The sequence below is a fragment of the Cuculus canorus genome, chromosome 17 (assembly GCF_017976375.1).
Source record: "Cuculus canorus isolate bCucCan1 chromosome 17, bCucCan1.pri, whole genome shotgun sequence".
In the NCBI taxonomy this organism is placed as follows: Eukaryota; Metazoa; Chordata; class Aves; order Cuculiformes; family Cuculidae; genus Cuculus; species Cuculus canorus.
In genome coordinates, this window is record NC_071417.1 from 13,245,731 (window position 1) to 13,272,780 (window position 27,050).

At 47.1% G+C, this 27,050-nt stretch overlaps 1 long non-coding RNA gene across 1 annotated transcript in view; it reads left to right on the forward strand.

The window, feature by feature from the left end:
* Positions 1-579: 579 nt before the first annotated feature.
* Positions 580-27,050, forward strand: part of LOC128853889 (uncharacterized) — an 85,798-nt gene continuing 59,327 nt past the window's right edge. Inside the window, exons 1-2 of the long non-coding RNA XR_008452709.1 lie at positions 580-688; positions 8,966-9,120. This is a non-coding gene — a long non-coding RNA (uncharacterized LOC128853889). The remainder of the gene's footprint in view (positions 689-8,965; positions 9,121-27,050) is intronic.

Here is a 27,050-nt window from a genome sequence, read left to right on the forward strand (position 1 = left end):
GTGTGGCATCTTCAGTTAAACTCCACCCTTGGAATGCCCATTGTAGGGATAGATGTACCCTGAAAAGGTATTTCCAGAATCAGTTCAGAGCAGGTTTATTACAGTTGAGTTTCATGTAGTAATAGATCTGCTGAAGTAAATAGTTTTTGTCTTAATGTCTTGCAGTTTGTTCATGTGAAGGGAACACTGGATGGGAAGTGGAACGAGGGCTTGCTTCATGGTTTTACCGCTGACCTGTGTGCAGGAACAGGCAGGTCACTTCCATTTTCCCTGATTTAATGACCCCTGAAGTCATAAATCTCATAGGGACAGGACTTTATCTCTGAGGAGTCCTCCCCTGAGTTAGTGTCCCCAGCATTACTGAACTATAAAGCTGAACTAATGAGGTGAGCCTGTTCTTACTCTGTGCTTTAGTAGAAATGAAACTTATGTCATTTCTCGTGGCAGTTTGGTCAGGATTTTGGAATAGAATACTTTCTTTTGATTAAGAATGCAAAATCCCAGTGTTTTACATCATCTGCTGCTTCCAACCCTAACATGTTCTCACTGACCACCAGTATATTTGCAGGTCTGTTTGGTGCCATCTCTCGGAGCCCCAGAGGACCACTCTACACGGCCTTCCTCCTGCTGGTGTTCAGGTAGGCGCAGCTGAGGGAGCTTTGAGCGCAGGAGCTCCCAGTCACTGGAGGTAAGCCGTAATTCATTCCCTTTCTTGAAGAAGAAAAAAGATAGAAGAGAAAATCTGTCCAGGTTCTCCTCATCTGGACTAATGTTGTGTGCGTGAAGGTGAATGACACGCCCATCCCTTGCCGCCATGGAGTTTTTCTATATATGAGGCTTTATCATTATGGGATGGGTCAGTGCTATTGTAAGTGAGGGCAAAGATGCTTCCTGCTGTGCTGTGCCCTCCAACAATGGCGCAGGATTTTACCCGAAGAGCGTGTGCACTTAGAAACGCATTGCTCTAAGTTGAGCTGAGGGAAGTTGGAGATTGGAAACATTAAAATACCACAGCGAAGGCTGCTCTTGCAGTATTTATGATGAGAGTGAAAGCCGAATGTACCAGAAAGCTTCTGTTGGTGTCTCTTAATTCTTCTCACGAGGTTTCTCATCCTTCATCCTTCGAGAGCCTGGGATAATTTGAGTAGACTTCAACTACACACCCAAACTGTGCGATTATCTGAACTGAACATCTGACCCCTTTTGAGGTTTGGACATCTTCGGGCAAATGGAATCTAGCAAAGATAAAATCAGACTTTATTTTTCATGTCTGAACTTCAAAAGTCCCTATTTTGGCTAACGAAGCTGTGGCGTGCTTATGGGGTTTTGTGGGCCTCAGTATCTCTTAGCGTGGCCAAATGTCTTACTAAGAATAGTGCTCATTGCCAACGTGCTGCCTGTTATTTGTTCACAGATCTATCACTAAATAATCCTGTTTTCTATTCATATAGAAATGTTCTCTTTCCTTATATTTTTTGGGTGGCTTAGGGACTGAATTTTAGCCTGTGGTGGTGTTTGCAAACAATGATGCAGACCTGCTTTTCAGTTGCCTGTCCATTTCTATTAGTTCTGTGGCATTGATTATCTCTCACAAGAACAGCAGTTCCTCAGTTACTGTGAAAGGTAATTCCAAAGGCATCAGTTAAGGTAGGATTTAGACACTCTATGTGGTTTTCTTATTCCACAATTGAAATTGGGTAGATGAAGCGGTTAAAGATAAGTGACCATTTGTGAGCAGTGAGAAATCACTATTAGGATTCTTTCACATCCTTTGTTTGTCATGCCAAAGGTCCTAAAACTTTTCTGGATATTCTTATAAATCATCTCAACATTGGCAAAATGTAATTGCTTCTTGAATTGCACCAACGCAGCTTCACTGGGATTGATGGGCCTTTGACCTACAAATTGCATCGCTATTTATACCAAAGCACAGTGGAGGGGAAATTGGCCCTTCCTGATCTGGCAGCATTTTTGCCTCTGCTTTGAACTGGTTTTATTGGCGAGAAATGACCAGACAAGATACTGTACGTTCTATGCGATTCAGTGAGGCTGAGCCTCTGTGTCTGCTTTTGTAGTAACGCAGACAGTTCAGAAGTCTCTGTGCTCAGAAAGAAGCTCAGCAGATGTGAGGAGAAAGAAACCACTGTGTCCGAGGCGTGGTTTTGTGCTTGCTGACACCACTGTGACTCCCCTGAACCCCATGGCGCTGTTCTGGAGTGCAGGGGAGGGGGTGATCAGCATCTTTTCTGCGGGTTCAGATGCTCACAGAGCCCCTCACGACTGAGAGCGCATTGTATAAACAAATCCCGGACAGGACATGTGGCAGAGAGGAGGAGGAGGGAAAGAGCAGACTGGGCTGACAGACAGACAGGGGTCCATAGACAGCCAGACAACAATTATAAATAGCACCCTTTTGAGGGCTGTTTGATGTGTTGCCCAAGGCCAGGTGGAAAATCTTTCCGTTGCTGCCTCTTCAGCTAATCGCTTTCCCCTCATTTTTCAATAAAGATTCCAAGTTTGGTCACTTCTTTGGCACATTTGTTTCCCATTAGAATACTTTGTGCTGTTTCACTGTGTTATGCTAGATAATTGCTCTAATAACAAACCGAGGAAAAGCTTTTGAACATTTTAGGAAGTAATTTTTTCCCTTATGAAAACTCAGCGAACGCTGACCGAGATCTAGGGAGTACTTGAGGAAAGTCAAAGAGAGAGAGTGCGAGGAAGGGGAAAAGGGCTGTGTGGACATTTATTGATGGTATTTCTGCACTTACATGTAAACCACATGCCAAAAATTTAATTGCAATTCAACGGAATATTTATATAGCACTTTATCGTTTTCAAAGCTTTTTATGAGCATTGTGTAAGCGAACCCCACAATATCCTGTGATCAGGGACACAAGGTTATTGTCCCCCTGCTGCTGCTGGAGAAGTTGAGACAAACGTTCTTGTTTGAATGGCAAAACGGTAGCAAAGCAAAGATACGAAGTTGAGGTCCTCGCTTTGCTAAACTTCACCACTTTGGTATATTACGGGCAAGGCTGTTCCAGGTGCCTCAATAATTGTCTAACTCGGCTTCCGCTCATGGCAGAGTGAGTTTTAGCAGAGTAGTGCAAGAGAAAACAATTAGAACATGTTTAGTACTTTCAATAAACTCCCCCTCCGTGCTTGCATGCTGCCAAGATGCCTTTAAGAATTTAGTGTGGTCAAGGGATAGGGAGATAGATGATATAAACTGAGTAAAAGAGGCTTCGGGCTGATTTACTGAAGCCTCTTAGCTAAATTCTTTCCACTCATAATACGAAGGAGGTGGAGCTTTTTGTCTGCAATGTCTGTACATTTCCCATCTTACAGAGAAAGCTCCAAGTGCACTCAGTGCTTGAAATTAGTTCTAGGATAGAGGTGTCTGAAGCAAATGCTGACGAGGGTGCGGGACGGATGATGGCTGTGCCTGGCCTGCCATTAGGCACTGGCTGTGCTTGTGTGTGCTTTATCCCATCACTTGGAGCTTCAGTTTCCCTCTTTCACGAAGGAGGCATGATAGCACTTAAGTCCTTTGCAGAATGCTTTTAAATCTAGTGTGGAAAAACACTGGGTTCAGAGCTCCTGGCTCCTCCCAGAACTGGCCTCTGCTCTTGTCTTAAAGCAAGATTTTCACTTGTTCTCTGCCTTTCTTCAAACTGTCTTGATATTTGTAGTAGGAGGGAAAGGAAATAAGAAAATAATCTTCTGCCAGATCTCACTTAACTTGACCTCTGTGTCTGCTGCAGAAGGTCCAGCTCAGATACCTTCTCTGCTGTGATGCATATGGATTGCAGAGCCTTAGGTGTGGCTTGCCTTGATGCTGGATTTCCCTATGAACCGTGGAGGAGTCATCTCCTCCACTGACCCAGCCACCAGCACAGCCATCACTTCTGCTGATCCCATCACCACTGCTTTCCCCAGGGCTTTGTTGATGTCTGGTTTTGCTTTGTCTCTCGGTGTTGGCACTGAGTTTTCTGTAGTGCAACATCTGCTTGATTTACACAGGCTTGATCCTGCTCAAGGAAAGGGAGAGATAATTGGAGTCGTGTGTGTCTCCCCTTCTTTTCCTTCCTTTCTGAGAGTCACTTTGGTTGTTGCGGGATACAAGGTGGGAGATGCAGGTGCTGAATCCATGGGACACTGCCGGCTTTCAGCCCCTTTTCTCCCCTGCAGCTTCCTCACTGCAGCCTCTGCCACTGAGCAGCTGACAATCCTTCGATGACAGCCCCAGAGAGTAAATGAACTAAAAGGGCTATGGGTTATCTGTTCCCAGAGATTGGGGAGCGTGAATTAAATGGTCTTTTGGAAGATGGGAAATAATTATTCTTCTGCTTCAAAGCCATGTCCAATTGAATGATGTCGCCAGCACGAATCAGCAATCGCAATCACTGATGAAGACCCATTAAACAGATTGGGCTGAGTAATGCACAGGAAAAAATGTCAGGAGCATCTTCAATTCTGAGTGTCTCGACCCTACAATGGGACTTTTTCTCCTTTTTTCTTTTCTATTTTTATTTTTAAAGAAGCTCTCTAAGTGGTGGAGCTTTCCTATCTCAGCACTTCAAAGATGGAAATCGCTAGGGATGTATTTCTACACCATTCCCGATGGGAAGGCAGGGACTTCAGTAGCTAAATTTCCTCAGTATTGTCTGGGATATCTGAAGGGTGTTGTCTCGGATATGCAAAGGGAAGGAATGTTTTGGGAAAAGGCTTCAGCAAGAGCAGCTGGGAGTTCCTCCTCTGTCAGCTCGGTACGTTACTGCACAGCACTTCCTTCTGGCAGAAGCCGGGGAAGGAGCACGCTACCCACGGCCAGCACTTGTACCCTTAGAGAAGGGTGAGGGTTGAGTGATCCTTACTGAAAGAAAGACACATTCTTCTGTAGTTTAACTATTGCAAAAGTGACATAATGAAGTCAAACATTAGAGCATGATCATTAGGGGAATTTATTAGAAACGCTTGGCTGTACAGTGAATTCAGTTGGAAGTTATGAGGTATAACTCTTCAGCGTTATTGGAGGGAGGCAAATCTTACTGTGGTGATTTTGCTTTTACCATATGAGCTGTAACTTCAGGGGAGTTGTACCAAGGGTAAACTTTGCCATTTTGTGTGTGTGCCAGAGGAACAGGACAATAGGTTGGGCAACAGGTTCATCAATTGCATGAAGTCCAGACCTTAGAGCAGTTTCCAGTACTAAAAGGGGCTCCAGGAAAGCTGGGGAGGGCTCTGGATCAGGGAGGGCAGGGATAGGATGAGGGGGAAGGGTTTTCAGCTGAAAGAGGGGAGATTGAGATGAGATCTTAGGGAGAAATGTTTTGCTGCGAGGGTGGGGAGGCCCTGGAACAGGCTGCCCAGAGCAGTGGTGGCTGCCCCATCCCTGGAGGGGTTCCAGGCCAGGTTGGATGGGGCTTGGAGCCCCTGAGCCAGGGGCGGGGGGGGGCGGGGCAGTGTGGAACTGGATGGGCTTTGAGGTCCCCTCCAGCCCAAACCCTTCTATCATTCTGTGATCTCCTCCAGAGGACACTAAGTTACACAAACAGCAAAAGGAGGCTGAGGAAGGTCGTGTTCAAGAATAAAGAAGTTGTTACTTGTGATCAGACCCAGGGCATAACTAGTCTGGCTCTTCCTGGCTATATTGTGGTATAAACAGCCTCCCTTGGTCCTGCTTGACCTCAGCCGAGGAAGCTGGGGCAGCGCGGGGTCTCGCCTCAGGCCGGTCAAACAACAGGTCCTCCGTACTCATGGGATGTTGTCCACATATAGTGTGTACAGCAGTGTCCTCATAACAGTTCACTCAGCTGAAAGCCAGGGGGGGTTGCCCCAGTCTGGTAGTGCAACTCAGGTAGTTTTCTGTTTGTGGACAGATTGTATGTGTTTCTCTATGTCCTGGGTGTTAATGGATTAGGATTTGAAGCCTGTTAGCCAAAATTTATTTAAGCAAGAAACGACATTCACTGATGACTCGTATCTGTGGATCAGCCTTTCAGATGTCCTACTCAGTGGAGCTCTAAAGCGCTGCAGGGAGGGCTCAGCAGCAGATGCAATACAGCATCGTCAAAGGGCTTCACAACAGCAGTGTTTCCTCTGAAAAGAAAATATTGGGAGAGCAGAGAAATCGTTTGGGGACTCTTTAGTCTGCACTGGCATACTCTGGTGCTGTTGATTGATAAATCTGTTGGATCAAAGCTCAATTCTCTTCTGTGGGATCTGAATATCTACTGGCAGTCCTGGTGTCCTCTACCCGGATGTGGGTACGTTCCTGCTCAATAGCAAGAGCGTTTGTACAAGCTGGATGGCAAACAATGGCTGCTTGTTTTGACTGTAGGTTGTTAAAACGCTACTTTGGAGGTTGTGTCATGATGTTGGAATGTGATTCAGTATGAAAGACACAGAAGTGTTTTAAAGGAGTGTCATGCCAGGTCTGTGCTCGGCCACGAGGATGTGAGTGTGAGGCTGCAGGGCATTGTGCTCGTACTCCATGGCGCTGCAGAAACGCGGTGCTTTCAACCTCTCTGGGTAGGTTTTGTTTTCTGAAGTTTTTTAGCGTTTCTTTTTCTCTCTTGCGGGGTTTATCCACTCTTCTCTGCCTTTCCCTTGAAAAGCAGTACATGAAAACTGGATTCCACGGTTAGCCGAGAACTTACCTGTGCCAGAAAGAGATCATTCCTGGACCTCCATGAGGAAGATGCTCCCAGTAATAGGCTGAGAGACTGGTCTAACTAGTACAATTGGACAAAAGCCAGAGAGCTAAAGTCGAGAGAAAAGATAAACTTCTCTGGGAAAGGTCTCTTGAGGGCAGTTAAGTCCAGAGGAACCTCTTCTGCCTCTGAAAACTGAAATGGCAGTTATTGGAGGTGCAGTAGAAACGTTGTGTGCTCGTCCTGTGCTTTAAATCTTTCCTGGACGTTGACTGTCACTGTGAATATGGGACATTGGGCTGACCTGTGGCCTCCCCAGGAATGGCAATTCATAGGACTTGAGGAATAAAGGAGGTGGAGACACTAAGGAACAAGTGCCTGGTTCTGCTGCCGGTGTGCTGGGCAGCATCTCTGGCTTGTGGCCTTCTACAGAGTGGAACAAGTGAGCGTTTGGACAAATGTGTCCACCGGTTGTATGGGACAGCTGTGCGTGTCTGGGCTAACGTGGTGCGGCTAACGGGGTGCATCCACGTGTGTAGTTGGATGGGAACTGTCTTGTGTCAAGTGGGTGAAAATTCTGAGAACTGTTGTGTGCTGACAGACTGAATGGTAAAAAAATGTTAAGTTTTGCTTGATGTAAGTATTTTGTTCTGTTGTCTCGATGAAAAGCTGAGAAAAAGAAAAAATAAAACATTTGAAAATCTGCTGAAACTGCACTGAAAGCTCCTTTGAACCAAAAGCAAATGTCTTCAGTGACTGTTCAGCAGCGCGAGTTGATTATTTTGGATTTTTTTTCCCCCAGATCTTTTTTTCTTTTGTTTTCCCTTGGGTCTGGAAATGGTAGTGACACCAAACCATTCCTAGGAAAAAAAGGTTTAGTTTGGATGAATCCAAATTTTTTTTTACAACAACATATTTGTGAGAAAATCCCTGCTGTTTCTGCTCATCAATAAAGTTGATGAGTTTAACCAAGTCTCATGGCTGGCTAGGGAAAAAAAGAGCCCTTGGTTAGAGGAGTGGATAAATAACTTGGCACAAAGTCCTCCTCTGTTGACTCAGTTTACTTTGTGGACCCGGGCACGATTGTCATAATAAATTAAAGCATGAACATTCCCATTTGTCACTTCACCACTTCCTTTTGCTGCCTTCTAACATGTGGTAAAGCCATTAGTTTTAACAGAGAGAAAAGAGCAGATGAGGGGAGGAGAATAATACAAGAATCAAGGGGAGAGAGGAGGAAGGGAAAGACTTGCAGGGTGAAGAATTCACTGAGGCAGACACAGCACCCGCTGCGTATTTGCAAGGGCATAAGATCATAGAATAATTTGGGTTGGAAGGGACCTTAAAACCCATCCAGTCCCACCCCTGCCATGGGCAGGGACCCCTCCCACTGGATCCGGTTGCTCCAAGCCCCATCCAACCTGGCCTGGAACCCCTCCAGGGATGGGGCAGCCACCACTGCTCTGGGCACCCTGGGCCAGGGCCTCCCCACCCTCACAGCAAAACATTTCTCCCTAAGATCTCATCTCAATCTCCCCTCTTTCAGCTGAAAACCCTCCCCCCTTGTCCTGTCCCTGATCCAGAGCCCCTCCCCAGCTCTCCTGGAGCCCCTTTCAGCACTGGGAACTGCTTTAAGGTCTCCCCACAGCCTTCTCCTCTCCGGTCTGAGCAGCCCCAGCCCTCAGCCTGTTGTCATCTGGGAGGTGTTCAAGCCCTCAGATCATCTGAGTGGCCCAAGCTGACATAGCTCTATTCAAGTCATTGGGATTTATCACCTCTCTTTGGAGGGAAAAAGGAGACTTGGAGTCAGTAAGAACCACCCTTCAAATTCTTAGTGTGGCCCAAAATGTAAGTGCAGAGAAAGGCTCCTTTCAGTCACGCCCTGCCCCACTATTTTAGTCGTGTACTGAACTGTTCACACGTAAGATGTTCGTGTTCCTCTGCAGTTCTGCACAGCTTCTCTTCGTTATTCCTTGCCATCGTCTGGGGTAATTTCCTAAAGCTAAAGGAGGATGTCTTCAGATCAGGCCCCTTGTTGACAAGGTGTGAACAGATTGATGGCCATCCCATCCCACCTGGCTTCACAGGAATCAACTCAGCCCGAGCGGGCTTTCCGGGAATCCCCTACCAAACTGGAGCCCCTCCAGAAACAGAGGTTTTCAGCTTTGAACAGGAGCAGAGGTCAAATTCACAAACCGAGAAGGGTGGGTGTGTGTATGTACGTGTGGTGGGAAGCTCAGAAGAATGTAACTTTGGGATTTGAAAGCATCACACTCCTGAATTATGATTATTTATTGTGATGATAGTGCCCGAAGGCTGCAGCCTCGTCGTGCTAAGGACTCCGCAGACGTGTAACGAAGAGACAGTCCCTGCCTTGGAGGGGGATGAGCAAAACCTCCCCAAAGGGGGCTGGGAGCAGCTGTGGCACGGATCCATCAGGGTGATGGAGCCTCTTTGCAAGGTGAGCATGTGAGCGTGTGCAAGTGAGAGACACAGCAAGAGGAGGAGAGAGCTGGATGTCAGGTTCCATCTCCCTGGCTCTAAAGGAGGGTGTACTTTTTTAAATAATTCTCGCCTTTCTTCTCCAGTAGTGATTGTCCACAGGTAAGATAAGAACTAGCAAAAAAAGTTGTAGTGATTTTGCTAAAAATCTGAATGCTGGAAGACGTGACTCAGTAACTTGCTCTGTGTCTTTAAGCAAGTCACTTCTGCTTAGCTGTTCTTTAAAGGTAATTCGGTACCCAGCCCCCAGAATATCTGTTTGAAAATCTAGCTATTTTGTCTTTTAATGCTTCAGTTTGTTAATAAATAAATGAGTTTCTGCAGAGCAGCAGGTTTGATGAAGCCTGTTTTCTCCATGGACTTGGATCTTGTGCCTTGGCTGGTGGCTTCTCTGTCCTTGCTGTGTCCCCCAGCACACTGGGGCTCGGCAAGGCATAAAACGTGGTGTTTGGAGCTTTTGAGTAGGAACCCACTGCTGCCGAGCCCTTACTGACTTTCCTCCATTCGGGAAACTCATTGGCAACCTCTGCCCCCAGGTTGGTCTGAGATTGGACCACGGGCCCAAAAGTGATGCGATCAGGAGGCAAATCAGCAAATGTCTGGCAACGCAGACACAGAAGGTGTCATTTTTGGGGCACTGAGGATCACTTGCTGATGGCAACCTGTTGGAAACCTAGGGGTAGCATCGCTAAATATTGAGGAGTGTGGTGCTTGTTGAGGGTTAAGGAAATAACTGCTCTGAAGCTCATAAAATAGAGGGGAACAGAGCATTCTGCACATCAGCGGGACGCGGTGAATCGTGAGTACTTCAGGGAGAAAAAGGAGCAGGAGATAGATGGATAAATCTTTTTCTTTTAAAGAATCACCAACAAGAAGAAACTTAGCTATTCTTAGTTGCATCTAGGGGCTATGTGCAATCTTTCCTGCTAAATTATGGAATATGATAGCTTTTATTAAATCCATTACAATTACAGCCTCTCCGCTGCACGGGTTTAGAATATGGAATAAGTAGGGTGCATAATTTTGAATAAATATTTAAGATTTTGATGTGTGATACGGTTTCAGACTCTTAGGACATAGAATTATATTTCATTAGGGCTGTTTTCTTTTAATTCATGCAAACTTTCCTATCCAGCTGTTTCATTGGGCTGCAGACTTACGTAAAAGAATCTTTGTACTGGGGAAAAAATTGCAGCTGCTGCAGCTTTGCCCAAGATTCTGCCTGTGCTGGGGAGTTGGGTCTTCTCTAAAGTAGCTGCGTATTGAACGTTAGGTAATTTTTTGGGAAGTTGAAACAAATCTTAGGTTGCATGCAACTGTAAAAATTAACTAAAAATATTGAGAAAAAATAGAAAATAACCAAATTTGGCCAAATTCTATTGAACAAAAAAGTAACAAGTGTATGTTATTGCAGAATTTGGATCATTTCTGTTCGCAGGGGGCAGAGGAGAATGAGATATTTGAACATGGCTGTTACCCTGGAGCTCCAGCTGCTGTTGGGTTCTTCTGTGCTCATGGACTTCCTGCCAGCATCTGGTTGAGCGGGCAAGGGCAAGGGAACAGGGGCAAGTGGAAGCTCCTTTCCTTGGCCTCGCTGCATCCGTGCCTGGGCAGGTGTTGTCCACAGCCATGTCGGAGAGGTGGGGCCCCCTGGTCAGCACTGGTCTGAGCCTGTCTGTGTGTCGCTCAAGAGTTTTTCACTGGTAACCTGGACGGTTCAAACCAGTGGCTCTCCGCTGGCTTCTCAGCAGCTCCTGAGCAATCTGGTTTCAGTCTCTCACCAAAGAGAGAGCGTGGGAGTGCCACTGGCGTGGGTGGTTCCAAGCCTGCTGCTCCCAGCCTTGTGGTCATTGCTTCAGGAGAACCAGTGGTAGTAGGAATACGTGGTCCCCAAAGCGGCAAGGACAGCGAGGGTGGTGTCAGAAGCAAACAGAGGAGCCAAGCGGGGCAGCTCACTGTTTCCCATGCAGGTGATCCAGAAAGTTGGCACTGGAGCTCCTGAATAGCAGTTAACCCCGTTTCTTGTTTGTGAAGCAAGAATGAAAATCTCTACACGTGACAGCAAGAGGGAAAACCCCCTCCGTGTGATTCTGTATTCTCCCTTTGTCTTCCCCACACCTGCTCCCTTTCCTCTTCCATCCTCCCCACCCACCCTTCAAGAAGATGCTCTAGGTGTTGGCTTTGACTTGGCTGCCAGTCCTCTGCAGAGATGTGTTAATGATGACTGGCAGGGTTTAAAAGTGCTGTTTCAACACCTTGCTGTCACCACACCTCATACTTCAGCAGCTTAGCACATGTTCCAAGGTGTTTAAAGAGCTTCCTGTGCAGCCCTTTTCCAGGCTCTAACCTCTTGCCAGGAGTAGTAGCAGCTCCTGACCGCACCGTTCTGGCTGCGACCTTGTTAGTATTTGCCTACGACATGTAAATGAGCAGCGCGGTCGTTAGCTAGCGAAATGTGTAATGTTTTCCATTGTGTGGAAGGCTCGGAGCTGACAAGACCGGAGCCTGTGTTCCAAAGTCTAAAGCAGTTGGCAGGTTTCTCAGTACCAGGTTTTTATGCCCTCAAGTGGGTTATGGAGCGGAAAAGGGGGTGGAGAGGAAAAGAGAGGGAGGAATGTGTGCGGATGCGTGGTGAGGGAAGAGTTAGCGGGAGAGAAGGGCCATTTGCAAGCCACCAGCTTGGAATGTAACTCGCATGGGCCTTGTGGTGGTGCTGAAGGGCCTGTTGTTCTCATTTGATTGACTCTAGGCTTAATGCTGCTTGCCACTTACCAGCACTTGTCTTTGCTCATTAGCAGGGGGATTGTGGGCAAATATTTAGATATTCAAGAGAGGAAATGTTAATCTTTGCAGTGTTCACTGAATATTTAAATGAGGCAGCAGGCAGTTTTGCTCTGTGTTTGACCCAGACTTCCAGCGCTGAGGAAACACTCTGCTCTTGGGATGAGTTTTTAGTCTAGCACCTCCCTGCTCTCAGGGTTCGCATCAGGAGGTGGAGTTCAGACCTTTGCAGAAAAGGCGGTGCCATCAGTCCCTGCAAGCCCTACCAAATACAGGTGGCCCAGGAGCTTTGATCTGGGCAGCTTTAAGCACAGAAAAGAATCCACGTGAGGTTAGAATGACACAGGCTGTGTTATAAGCCCTCCGCTCTAGGTAGGAGATGGCCTGGCAGTGGCTGAAATTAGTGATGACGAATGCTGGTAGAGCGGTCACTGGGCATCCTCCTTTTCATAGATGGTGAAAAAAATACAGATGATTCTCTTGAGATTTGGACAGGCAGATCTCTCAAATAACAACCTGAATTAGGAACTTCATCTGTTTGGAGATGAACATGGTATTTGGGCCAGTGTCCTCCTGTCTCTAGTGTTATCTGGTGGACGGTGGGTAGACTAGCTGTCTGTCTCCTTGGAGTGGGAAGTGCGCTCAGTTGGGTTTAGTCAACATTGACAAACTTGAAGCAGGCAATGAGAAACGTCTTCCATCATGTGTTATCATCCAAGTCTTTCCTCCAAACTTACTTCCTTTGTGTTTATGTCCTTTTTAATTGCTACCTTCTCAAATTCTTCTTGATAATAGGCATGGAAGCAGAAAAATCAGATTTGAGAATGTACAACTTTGTAGGAAATGAATATTGAATTAGCAGTAGCCAATATCTGTATTGTATCACACCCAGATCAGGAATGGCCTGTGCAGGATGCATATCCTGTTTGAGTTTGGCATTTTGACTGTCTACAGTAGTGGCTTACAGAGAAAAGCTTTAAATTAGGAATTACTTATGGGAGTAATATCATTGGATAAGGTTAAAAGACAAATGTATCTTACGTATCATAACAGATGAAGGGCCAAGAGGCTGCTTATTTAATCCATATTTTAGGGAGCAGAGCCTAAACCAAGCATGGTACCAGCTTTAACAAGGTGCAGGAATCCAATAACATTCTGTGGATCAGAACCTTTATGTTTAAAGCAGTTCAATTAACCCAATATTATTCTCATTTAATTTGATTAAATTACAGCAAAATCACCTGGGAAATGTTTTACCTATTCCTAACTCCAGTCACTGGCTGCATCCTGACAGGGTGAAGTGAAGAACACTTTTATGGATTTTGTTATCCACTGAGTTCCTAAACACAGTTTCTTTGCTTTCTGTCTCTCATGTTCCAGTGGCCGCTAGTCAATTAAATATTCCTCAAGTAAATCTGAGATTTAGAGAATTGCTTGAGAGTTACAGAAGTCCTTATAGTGGGAATTAAAAGCCGGTTACTGTAGTTTAGGCAAATCTTACAGTTCTCCCCATGTACTGTTCCTCCATTCATGACCGTGCCCTCTTACCTGGGATCCCTTCCTGGTTTTCCTTCGGTGTTTTTGTTTTTATTATTCCTTTTCTATGTCCTACTCTTGCTTGAGGGGGAGTGGGTTGGACAGTGGGTTCTTGTTCCACTCGCTGTTAGACCTTCTCTCAGGGGAGTCAGCAGTGCCAACCTCTGCTCCAAACCGCGCAAGCCAGCTATCCGCTGGGAATAAGCAGAGCAGGTATGTCTCGCTGAAGCCAAATTCCAAGCCAGCAGATAGCAGTGACCTCAGTCACAGCCACAGCAGCAGCTTTTAGTCGTGCCGCTGTACTCAGGCTGGCAAGCTGGTGGCGAGAGGCGCAAGTCCCCGTGTTTGTACCCTCTGCTTTCACCATTCCTGGCTTTTCTGGGTTCTCGGAGCCAGATCAGCAGAGCTCTTCCCTGCATACAGTACGCGGCTGTGTGTTTACTTTCTGAAATGCCCTCTCTGAGCTTGCTCTCGTTGTCAGACTTCGGTGGTGTTGTTCTTCCTGACTAACCCTGGCAATGTGTTCCAAAAACTCTGGCTCGCCGCTTTCTGCAGATATAGGGCACTCGCTGCTCTAGGGAGTAACGCGGTAATGGGAGAGAGCATCAGCGAGTCTCCTGCAGTCAGATTTGTCAGCTGCGCTCGACTGCATCACACCCAGCAGAGTAAAAGTCCTGGTACCGCTTCTTCCACTGATACTCTCTTGTCAGAGCTGTTCCTCCTCCTCCATTACCTCTGCCTGGAGCCCAGCGCGAGTGCAGTGATGGGATCAGAGAGCAGCTTTAAAATAAACCTAGCTGAGCCTAACAGCAGACAAATTCCCACCTGTAGAGCACAGATCCTTTGCGGGGAGCATCCCCATCCTGCCCTGTCTGAGGGTTGCTCTGCAGCTGCTGTTTCAAGCTGTCTGATGTTGAAATGATGTTGGGCGTAGGAAGATAAAAGCATGTTTAACTGGGGCGTGTGCCAGAGGCGCACTGTGCTGTATCTCTGGGTGGAACAGGCTCCTCCATCCCTTGCCTCTTCCTCTGGAGCTCCTGACGTGGCAGGGGTCTCTCGAATGCGTGGCAAACCGTAGTGGCTCGTGCTTGAAAGGTTCAAAGCAGCGGCACTAATCCTGATAGCGGGGCAAGTCAGAGCTGTAGGGTTTCATAAAGGAAGACTAAGAGGCACTTGAAATAAAGCATTGCACCTCTGTTCTAGGTTTTCCCTGAAGCCTGAGATGTGTTTTTCCAGTTGCTGCTGCCAGGCTGGAAAGCTTAGTTCGGGAATCAGGCGGACCTCTGTCCCTGCGTGGGACAGGCTGCAGGGATTCTCGTCTCTGTCACTTGTTCAGTTCTACCTGTGATGATTCAAAGATAAAAGTCATTCTCTGATAGACTTTGAAGCTGGTGCGAAACAGATTTGATTTCATTGCTGATACCTGAAGCAGCTTGTCTGATGAACAGTTAGCACCGTTCTTGGTTCGGATGGGCGGTACCGTGCACCAGGGCCGGTTCAAGAGAACGGCTGATCCTGCTTCAGCTTTAAGGCCAGTATATCAAGGCTGGGATCTGTAGAAGAGAAGCAATTCCCTGTGCTCCCTTCAGCTCTCACTGGAATTATTACACTAAATTTTACCTAGCAGTGAATTTTAATCTACAGAGATGGGGGTTCCATCCTCAACACTGTTCCTCCTGTTCTGTCACTATATTGTGCGGCTGTTGGTTCATCGATTTGGATCTTGTTGTTGTTTTGGTTTGGTTTATTTTACAAAAAAGAATAAGAGGAAGAGTTAATTAAAGTAATAACCAAACCCAGAAACCAGAGAGAAAGTGGGCACTTTGCGATTCTTGTTTGCATGTGGCAGGAAGAAAATATTTAATTCACTTTCCAGTGTGAGCCACTGTGAACTTGAAAGGGACATTGTGGAGTAATTTGGTTTTCCCACAAAGTGTTGCAGCCTCTTGAGGAGAGTTGTCTTTTTGGGGAGGTGTATGCCAAGCTCCAGAAAAGAGAATGCTACTGAAGCGGCGCCAGCTGGCTCTCATCCCAAACTCCATTTCCAAAGCCAAGGTAATGGCATCAGCAAGGCTGGCATCAAAGTGAAAACAAAACAATCTCGGTGCCTTGACCGCAGGCTCCCTTTGGAACAGCTTCTGTGAGAGGGAGGGGAAAGGAGGAAGTGGAAGGTAAAAAATGTTTGCCCAAGTAAAAAGTGTTGGAAGAAAATGTCCAGTGAAGCAAGGTGTTGATGAAATGTGCAGGGCTGTGGAAATCAGAAAGCTCTGGGAACAGTCAGTCTCAGTGAGAGATCTCAGCAGGAAAAAACTAAATCCTTAATTATTGCAAGTAGCAGGATGGTAAATGCTGTCAGTGTTGAAACATGATATTTGGATCATAATTCCATTTCTCTGTTTTATGACATGGTAACTTTCTGATTCTGAGCTGTACATATTTCATTCAAATGTACTATAGTTACTAAATAAAAATGGAAACAAAGCCTGGGAATCCCACGGAACAAGCAGTCACTCCCTCAGAATTTTGGGGTTTGAATAATTCTGGATTTTCAGGTTTCTGTTCTGATTCCGTGCAGTTTGGGAGTTTGTTTCTTTGGTGAAGTTCCTACAGAAGCTGCTTCTACTCAAGGTGTGCTTTGAAAGTGTTTGAACTGTGGAGAACCTCTTTTTCAGTGCATTTTAGAACAGTAAGCAGACCTACGTGATATCCCGTGTGAAACCCTTGGGTTCTAGCGTGTGCCTGTACCTGAAGGGGTGTTCCCTGCCGAGCGGTGGGGCACGTTAGCCCAGTTACAGTCCCTTTCAGGTGTATCCAAAGGACTTGCTAGTAACGGGAAAGGTTCACATGTTCCTAGCAAGTAACGTTCGCTTATGACTGCCCACATCCATCCGTCTGGATTTGTGTAATAGTGTGGTTAGGTCAAGAGATTTTAAAGGCTGAGAAGTCAGAGGGACTCAGTGGGTGCTACTGGCATGCTGTGCTCCCTGTCCTGGAAGTGTTCGGGATAAATTGTAGCAGAAGAATCCTAATGGACTTTTCAGAGGCTTTTGTAAAAGCCCAGAGGCTGCACCCCCATCCTGGCTCTGACTGGTTGAACTTTCCCTTGCCTGTCGGCCTCCTGAGCTGTCCTGAACCATTCTGCCATTACTTCTCTGTATTCTGTTCATGTCAAAGAAACAAAACATCTGTAGAACCAGAGCTGTCTGCACATGAGCAGCTCTTTGAGCGGGGAAGGGGCAGAAGAGAGTGCATCAAGGGTTTATTCTGATCCGCCACTCTCTTCAGCCACTCTGCTTTCCATCAGTTCCAGCAATAACGAGTGAGTCGTATCGTTTGTTGTGTAGGTAGTAGGAGTTATTAGGTCACATATTATGAGTTTTATCTTTTGTTAGGTGTTGTTAGGCAGAAGCCAGGGGGTTAATACGTGTCGGAGCGTCATCTGTAGCATGACACTGCGTAGGAGGAGTTGGAATTGGGTACTGGTAGGTACTGGTTTTATTCCCGGCCCACCCATGGACTCATTTGTGGAACTCTCTCTCTTTCCTGTACGTCGTGCTGTTTCCCTCCTCCCTGACACCACAGGGCAGTGGTGCCTTCTTGCTGTGTGGGGGTATCGCAGCCTTGTTTGATGGGTCTTTGGGAGATGTTCCTCCATGGCAGACTGCTGTAGAAGTTCAGAGTGGTGTGCTGTGCAATAACATCCTCTTTCATTGGCTCTGGTGAACGTTAATTGGCTATAGAATGTCAGCCAGAGACTGTTGAGCGGGCGCAGTAGCTCACGGCTGGGCTTTCCAAGGCGAAGAAGTTATGGAACGTTTTCTCTTCACAAAGTTGGTCTCGCAGCTCGGGCAGTGCTGACACAAGGCATTGGAGTAATTAAAGGTTTAATTCTGAGTGTCTCTTTTTTCATTAATTTTTTTGATAGGAATTGGATTTTAAATGTAACACTGACCCCATGCTTGCTGCCAAACAGCGTTTGAGGAAGGATTCTTTTGTCGGGAGGGGTAGGGAATGGACAGGAGTCCCTGCTGAGGTGGCCCCAGAGACCACTACTTGTCACTTTTATTTCTGACTGACCATAACAAACACTTCAGAAATGGATGGAAGAGTGATTTCCGTAGCAATCAGCATTCCGGTTTAATCAAGTCTTGCGTGGGAGAGCTTTTGTGTTAATGTTTCATGTTCTGTAAACGAATCCGGTAGTGCTGGCCTTGTTGTGGTTAGAGGTATCTCAGATACCCAGGTGAGATTACAGTGTGCAGTACTGAAGGCATCAACACCGCTCGCTGCAAAAGGGAAATGTTATTTAGTAGGCCTTGGAAATGCTGTGTAAATAGAGACCTGGTGACATAAATAAAGAAGGAATCAATGTTCCTAGAGGAGAAAGTAGTGAAATAATTGAAACATCTTTCTATTAGTGTTACCACTGTTAATATGGTTCAGTATTAAGTCATCTTCACCTTCTGCATATGGAAACCTAACTTTGTGTGTGCGGGAATGCTGTTACTTTGTTTGGAATGCTTACCAGCCATAGGAACACACTGGAAGGATGGAACATGTCCCAAAGCTCCTTAAGCTTCTCAGAAGCAGGAGGTACATCAAGGGTTGAAAGGTGTCTTTTAAATCACTGGAGGAGGAAGGGAGATAGAGAGAAGAGGGGAGCTTTAGAGCAGCTAAATGTTCTTCTGGTCCATCTTCTATTTCAGCAGGCGTGGGCAGCAGCTACTGTTACAGCTGAACCCTTTTCAGGTAGTAAAGGGTGAGACACTTGGGTGTCGAGAAGTGGCAGTGTGGAGGGGTTAGATGGATCACATCCAAGAGTTCTGGAAGAATAAAAGGTTCCAAGGTGTGACTCAAACAAGCACTCTCCATAGGGTTTATTCAGTTTTTTCTAGCTCTTCAACTAATATTCAGAATCGTAATTTCTGGAAGTTTTGGGTTGGTGTGGTTTGGTTTTTGTTAATTTTTGGTAAACTTTTTGCAGCCAATAGAAGGCAGGATTGGGGCAGTTCCAGCTGTGAAACAGAGCCTGGTGTTTCATTTGTGATCAGATGTGCACCAAGACCCCTGCTCGAGAAAGTGCCCTTTGCAGCAGGGCTGATACATTTCTCGCTTTCTTCTTTGACATCCAGTGACAATTGGTCCTGATCTACATGGGGTTTAGGGTAAGGAGGCTCCAGCTTTAATTCAGAAGCTAAAGAGAATGCCTCTTCTTACTTACGGCTCCCGGCCCTGGTTCATGCCGAGTGCTGATTGAGGCGTGGTGTTTCTCACCCGATGTGTCACTAGTATTTAAAGCCGTGGAGTGACGCAACCTCTTGCAATGTTCAGGTCTTAGAAGATATTATCAGGACAAACTGAGATCTTAGAACTCAGGCCCCGACAGGCAGCTAGCAATCCCGATCATCTTCTGAAATGCAGTTAATTGTGTGCCTGCATACACACCCTGCTGAGGAGTACACAGTCTCTAAAATCTCAGCTTCTACAAATACTTGCAAATTGACCCTGAAATGTCTCTTGACCCAACTAGAAATTACCATGGCTCTCTGATTTGTTACCTGTTCATGGCTGGGAGTGGGTCCACCTACAGATTTAGGTGTGAAAATGTCAGGGCTCTGAGAACCAACCCAGAAATGCTTATACCCATCACAAGAAATGTTATTGGCTCTTTGCTGCTTTTCCTTGACTTTTTCTGCTCTACTTTTACGAATCTCACCGAGTCTGTCGTGAGGATCGTGATCCCAAGTAAGTCCTGGAAGGGCAGTGGGAACCGTGCTGCAGCGCAGCTGGCGCTCACCTTGCCTGGGAAGTGATGGGCACATCCTGGATCTGGCAGAGCTGCTGCTCCCACGGACTGAGCTGAGCCGCTGCGTGGGTCAGGACATGTTTGGCCAGGCCTCTAACTGTCTTCCGGACATTCAGCCGCCCTGTCTCCATCTAGCCCTGCATTACCACATTCCTTTCTCTGCTGGGATCTTCCTGGGTCTGTCTGTCTCTCCTCTTTCCTAGCCTCCAACCTCCGTATCTCTCCGGCTGTTTGCGCGTGGCTATACTGTCAGCATTACTGCCAAAGAGGAATGGTTTTATTCTCATAATTCTGACAGAAACTTCTGTTTATCTATATTTTCCCTCCCCCCCCACACTTTTCATCATGCTCATTCCCTGCATTCCTTTGTCAGTCCAGTTCTATTTTTCCCTGTCTCTCTCGTGCTCTGAGCACATTACTCTGTTAAAGCTAATGGCTTTTACCTGCTAATGGGAGAACTGTTCTCTCCTGTCCTTTGCTCTTTAGCAGCCCCTCAACTTTGCCGTTTCCTGCGACGTTCCATAGCTCTGGAAGCTCCTTTGGCGAGCAGCAGGACTCCGGTCTGCTCTGTGTGTTTGGGTGAATAGTCACAGGTCCTCTCTTGGTCCCAACACCTACACACTCGCACAGTTAAGTCCCATAAGCCTTGCAGGATTTTTACTGAATATCTACCTACGAAGTGGGTTTCGTGAGCCCTGTTATGGGTATGAAGCAGCTTTTATTAGGGAGGGATGTGTCAGGGGAGGCTCCACAGGTAAGATTTCCCAGCTGTCAGGTGTCGCAATGCACACTGCATCCTGTTTTATCCTGGACATAAGACACAGCTCTCCCCATCCAGGCTAACTTTAGTCCCCTTCTTACTGGGGACAATTCTGCAAGCTGTGGTCCACCTATACTCGGCAGCACAAGCTCTTGATTTTGTGACTGCTCCCTCGGCAGAATGGCACTGACTTAGTCTGTTTGCATCAGAACTTGCCGACATAAGTGGTGTACTGGGCTGGCAGGCGGGGAACAAAATGTGCCCCCATATGAGGACAGGCTGAGAGGGTTTGGGTTGTTCAGCCTGGAGAAGAGAAGCTGTGGGGAGACCTTGGAGCAGCTTCCAGTACTGAAAGGGGCTCCAGGAAAGCTGGGGAGGGGCTCCTGATCAGGGAGGGCAGGGACAGGATGAGGGGGAATGGTTTACAGCTGAAAGAGGGGAGACTGAGATGAGATCTTAGGGAGAAATGTTCAGCCATGAGGGAGGTGAGGCCCTGGCCCAGGGTGCCCAGAGCAGTGGTGGCTGCCCCATCCCTGGAGGGGTTCCAGGCCAGGTTGGATGGATCTTGGAGCCCCTGAGCCAGTGGGAGGTGTCCCTGCCCATGGCAGGGGGTGGAGCTGGATGGGCCTTTAAGGTCCCTTCCAACCCAAACCATTCTGTGATTCTATGAAGATTCCCTGGCAGGCAGTCCTGGCGATCCGGCGTCTTTGGCGTGGATTTTGAAATGGTTTCTTGTCCCAGACTGCAAAAGCCTGGAGATGTCTGAAGCCTGGGCTGTGGGGCAGAGGCACTGCCACCCTGAGCAAACATTCCAGGGTTTACTTGACAAATAGCTACAGAAAGCAGACGAGTTTTAACGTGTTGTTTTACAGCAAGGCCAGTAAAGGGAGTGAGCTCCAATGGATGAGAACCAGCCTGGCATTTGGAAGATGCAGGTTGTGTCTGCACGTCTGCCGTTAAACCACTGTGTGCTCTTGGCTGAATCCTTCCATGCTGGGTTTTGGCTTGTTTAATGACATCTTCACGACAGTTGTGATTTCCTGCTGTCTCTGCCGCTCAGCACTGGGCTCCTGTCTGAGAAGTCTCAGACTCTCGTTGTGTATCGACCAGAACTCTACGGTGAGGTGGCCCAGGAGACTGTAAGAACCTACATGAGAGCTAAAGCTGGGAGGCTGAATGCTCAGCCTGTCTTTTAATCCTTCTTTCTTCTTTGCAACTTGTAGTTTCTTTGGGCAATTTTGACAGGAAATTGGTAGCCACCATAACTGTTTGAAGGAGGAAAATCCTACCTGATCCTCTTGCATCATATGAAAGCTGACCAAGTTTGGCCTTTTGTCAAACACCTTCTCACAGCAGAAGCCCCAGTGAGGCCGCGCTGGGTTCTGGGTGACTGAAAATAGGTGGCACCTACTCTAGACACAGCAAATCAGCAGGTGGTGGGTGATCACTGTGCACTCTGTGTGTGTTTTGTGATAATAAAGTCTCCAAAGAAAGGAGGAGAGAGAACGAAAAAAACAGCTCCGTTTCCAAACTGCCTTTGAATTCAGAAGGTAGCAAAAGGGTCTTGTTTCCTCGACAAAAGCGAGAGGTCAGCTTTAATAATGTCTCTGAATGTGAAAATATGTTTATGTGTTGGTATTTTTTTATCTTTCCTGTGATATATTTTTATGGATTTTTGGCTCACTTTATTTACATATATTATAACCTCCTACTGTGTAAACAAGAGATGCCCAGCTAAGCAAACACGCCCGAGGGTGATGGGAGAGAGAAAGGAGAAGAATAGCGAGAGGGAGAGAAAAAGAGAGGTGGCAATAGGAAAAGGGTAAACAGACAGGCACTAATTAAGGCCTTCATCACAAGCAGGGAGATGTGCTAGGCTGACAGTCAGTCAAGCAGATAAGGGGAGATGAGTTAAAATCTAGCCCCAGGTTTTGAAGGCCCCAGGGCCCTGGCAGACAAGAGCACAGTGAGCGAACAGGAAGCCACTGAAAGGTCATTTGCATGAAATGATGTTCAGGATCTTTGCTTTTGTTGTTGCCCTGATGGCTTTAACCCGTTCGTGGCCTGGGAAAAGCACAGATGAGACACTTGCAGCCGGACTCCCGTACGTGGCTTGAAGGCTTCTTTTGGTGGCCATTCAGGGAGCAGATCTCCAGGGAGCGTAGGCTTCGTGGAGGGAGAGGGAGGTCTTTTGTTTCCCACTGAAAATAAGGGGAGCTGAAATTCCTTGGCAAGTGAGGTGGTCACTTTCCAGCAGAGCATAAAAGGGAGAAATCATCAGAATGGGAGGCTCTGGGCATGAAATGAGCCACAAGCTGAGGGCAGAGGCAGTGACCTGCAGTGGTCAAAGACATTCAGGTATTCCAGACTTTGAGTTTTATTCTTCTTCCCAAGAGCGCTTGACCCAAGTCTTAGGGGTTTCCTGTCATCACTTGCCCTTGCTCTAGTGTCATAGGCATGTCCCAACTCTCAGGAGCTTCGCGCAGGTGGCTCCCGTCTGCCTCTTCAGCTGGAATTGAAAGTAAACCCCAATTTTTAAGTGTCTGTGAAAGAATGGGCAAATTATAGTTGCAATGTCTTCTCTCTGAGCTACTTTAGGAAACAAGATCTTGCTCAGATCTCCAAGGGAATTCTGACACTCTAATTATTATTATATGTTCTCAATGTGCTCAGGCATTTAGGCAGATTATAATTCTTAGTGACATGGCAGGAGAAATGAATGCAGAAGTGCTCACCATTTTGTGATAATCGGACAGCCTAGCACACCGCTTTTCCCCCTACTTCTCTTTAGACACTTGATAAGTCGTGGTCGCTACTCTTCTGCCTTTCCTTCTGAAACATAACACCTGGTTACAGCGAATTCTCGTACATTAAATGGGGCTCTGGGCCGTTGGACTTCGGGGTTCTACTCCAAACCACTGCCACTTCTTTACCCTTTGACCTTCTCCATCTCATGTCAGCTCGTTGTGAGTAATGGCCCTGTCTGCCACAGACAGGCAATAAGCTGTCCTCGCCTCCAAGAAAGGGGATGATTGGAATACTTATCTCTAAGATTTTGGAGTGCTCTCGTGTTCTTGAATAGAAGTGCTTTTGAATGTAAAGCAGTGGTTAATAGTAGAGTAGCACTCTGGGTGGGTGGTAAGGACACCGAAATTCAGGTGTAAGGCCAAACCGTGGTGGGAGTCCAGTGAGATCTTGAGAGGCATCGACCTGTTACGATGTCAGATCTCACAAGGAAAGCTTCCCTGAAGATTTCTGGTGGGGTCGGCTCCATTCAGATCATCTCCAGGTACAAACCCCCTTCTGTTCCATGTCAGTGCTGGGAAATTTGAACCTGAAGTCCATCTTAGACTGAGACTGAATGGATCAGGGCTGTTGTGGTTGGCAAGCTGTTGGGTTTTTCCCAGTGCTGTCCCAACCAGTGCCTCCCCAGTCCAGGTATGAAGGCTCTGGCTCCCGCCCAGCCGCAGCAGATCTCTTGTTTAGTGCTGTGGGTAGCCATAGGTCCTAGCGGTGACGGTGCTCGCTGGCATTTGGTGTAACTAATGGATTTCTCTGCTTCTAGGACACAAATCACCTCGATAATGGAGACACTTATGGTTGAAGAGAAAAGGCAACGGAAAAAGTTCCCAAATTTCACTTCTGCATTCCTTTTCTCTTCTGCGGGCTTGTGTTGCAGTGCACTAGAATCCCATTAGATGAATATTTTTAAGAGCTACTGTATGGAATGAGTGGAGATGATGGCGTGTAGGATTACAGGTAATTGTGCTGTGTTATGAGTATAGTGTCGAGACTGTGAATGGGCTTCTCTAAAGCAGGATCTACGAGGACATCTAAGAGTGGCAGAATATAGATAGCCGTTGGCTAACTGCTTAGTGCTCCGGCTCTCAGTAGAATTTTAAAAGGCCACTGTCATCAAGTAATTTTTCTTCTACTTCACTGTATGTAATAGCTTCTTTAAGAGCCTGGAAATGATTTTATTTGCCCTTTTACTCTGGACAAACAGCAGTTTCTTTTTTTTGGCCTTACATTCCATCAGGAAGACAAACCCAAACCCTGTTCAGTGTGGTTTTGCTTTAAATTCCACATAATGTCAGTGCTAGCATCAACCTAAGAGGAAGATATTTCCAGAAGTGTGATTAATCTGTTGAACATCTGACCCTGAAAGCTGAGCAAGTGGAAAGAAAATATTGATTATTAAAGGTGAGGTCTATGGTTTGGAAAGAAACTTTTTGTTGGTGTAGTTAGAGAGATCAGAGAATTCATATGTTGAGAGAAATCATTTGTGTGAAAGGAGAGCCCTTGTGCTCATTTAGTGAGGAAATATGTGTCATTCCACTGCGTTTTATGAGAACACACTGCTGTTGAAAGACAACCCTGTAAACGTCCTACAGTGTAATATCTTCAACTTAACCTGTACCTCAGGGCAAAATACAAACTGGAACTGCAAATTTTCCTTCATGCCAATAGCATGGCGGGCTGGAACAGAGGATGTTGTGTAGACTCTGTAGAACTAGCAGAAGGAGCGTTGTCTTGCTTCTTTCCACCCACTGAATCGGGTGGAAATCCAGTGGAAAAGTGAGTCTCCAAGAGGAATGCAGCCCACGGACCTCGGTGCCAGCCGTCCCTTCCCTTGCAGCAGGGATCTCCTTCTCCAGAGATCGTGTTGCACTTACCGTAAAGAGCAGCCCAGGCTCTGTAGTCCTAAACCACTCTTAAGTCCTGGTTCCAGCAGGGTTTTAAGTGACCTTGTGAGTGGAACCAAATAAAACATCTGCCAATGGTGGCAATGCAAGTCTCAAAGAGACTGGGGTAGTTTTTTGTACTCTCTTTCATCTTCAGTACCAAATGTGCCTCCTAACTTGTGGTTCTAGGTCAGGGAGGAGAGGCAGCCAGATGTTCCTTCTTTCCGTGGCTGTGTTAAAAAAATGCAGACAGATTTCACACTCTGCATTTTGAAATTCTCGTTTTAAGGCAGGGCCAGCCGGCGTGGTGTGAGCTGTGGCCAGCAGTGTGGCGTGAGGTCACAGGGGTTTGCTCACTGCAGGGAGCAGCTTGTGATTTCCCAAAGCCCAAACAGGCAATTTTTCTCTCTTTCTCTCTTTTTTTTCCCCCCTTTCTGCCTGGGAAGGATGCAGCATCACAGACCTTGTCACCCGGAGCTTAGAGGACAGCAACCATATGCCTTCTGACCTCCCCTTGCTTTTCTAGGAAAGATTCAGCCTGCCGGGCATTTTCTATCAGAATCGTTAAGAGACAAGGGCTGGGATGTGGCCCGGGCTGGCGTTCCTCTGGTGCTGAGCGTGGATGGAGGCAAGGGGGGAGGGCGAGAAGGGGAACGTGGCAGCGGGAGGAGGGTGAGGAGACTGGGCTGCCAAAGAGGAGGAGGAGGGATGGAGGAGAGGCGAGATTGGCATCTTCGTGTGCATGAGGCTGCCCAGCGTCAGGACAGCCTGATGAGCCTGCAGGCTACCATCTCTCGCGGTTGTTCTCATTGCAGTGATGGGCTTGTCTGGTGGCTTGGACACCAGCTTTCATTATCATGCTCTGCAACGTTTGCAGTGGCGGGGAAAGAAAGGAACAGAGGAGGCAGAGAAGCCCTGGAGTTACACACACACATGCAGGCACACACACGGATTGGAGACAGGAAAGGGAGAGAAACAGCTTTGGCTCCAGGCTATTGATTTTGGTTTGTGACACTTGCTCATTTCCCACTTAGTGTGCTGCTCTGCTGCGGTACCTTCCCGGTACGGCTACGGCAGCTCTCCGTAAAAGACCAGTGAACCCAGAGTGGTGGGGGCTCAGCAACCGATGGGTTGACTCATTGATTTAAAGCCATCGTGGAAACAAACCCATGTGCTTGCAACAATGCAGAAACACTCCAGCACATTTCCACACTCGTGGAGAAGACACCCTGCAACATGCTTTCCTCACGGATGTGCACACATATCCCCTTCATGTGCCGGTGGTTACATCAGGCTCCCCTAAACCTCCCTCACGCTCTCTCATCGCCATCAGTTTGCTCAGCAGCAGCCCAGTAACCCAGACGGTGATCGCACTGTGGCGTGGGGCGCTGTCATTTGTTATTTTGAGAGGGTTAGAAGGGATCAGATTGAAAGCTGTGTTGGCTCTAACTTTACTTTTATCAGTAAGCTTTCTCACCTTTGTTATTTCTTCTGGAGTGTTTTGTGTCCGAGCAGGGGTTACCCTGGAAACTGGTTGGGGTGAAGAACTGCGTTTTTATGCCTTGTGTATTGTTTTGAGTCTTCCCCTGTGCACCTGCAGGTGTTTAGCGTGGAACATCCCTGGAAAGATGTCCCATCACTGGAAACATTCCAGGTCAGGTTGGATGGGGCTTGAGCTCTAGTCGAAGATGTCCCTGCTCACTGCAGGGGGGGTTGGACTGGATGGCTTGTGAAGGTGGTTTCTTCCAACCCAAACCATTCTATGATTCTTTGACTCTCCATTACATGGTCTTCCAGATGGTCAGAGTGGCCTTTTCTCCCCCAGCCTCTCCAGTGGTGCTATCTCACTATCAAGGTAAAGGAACCTGAAGGCAGGGGAACCTGGCGGGCAGGGGAGCTGAGTGAACCAGGACTGTGACTGAATATCAAGACACCGTGGTAAAAGGTGATGCTCTGCTGTGGCTGCTCAGTGTTTATAGCTTCAGAGGGTCTCAGGGATTATCAAACGGTTGCCTTCACACCAGCACCAGGAAAGTTAGGGGCACGGAGGAGAGGTGCTGATTTGATGCTGCTTTGCTGTTGGCATTGTTTTCCTTTATTTAGCTGCTTCCACAAGTGCTTGGAAGTTTAATTCAGCTGTGAGAGCAAAAGGGTACTTGGAGTAAATGCAGTTTCTTGGCTCCTGTCTCTCTTTCTGGCCTGAACACACACATGTGCACATGCGCGCACACACATGCACACACCCTCTGTCACACACACGTGTCCACAGTCAGTTTCCCCCAGCTGTGTATCAGGGGATGTTGGAATGCCACGGCTAGCAG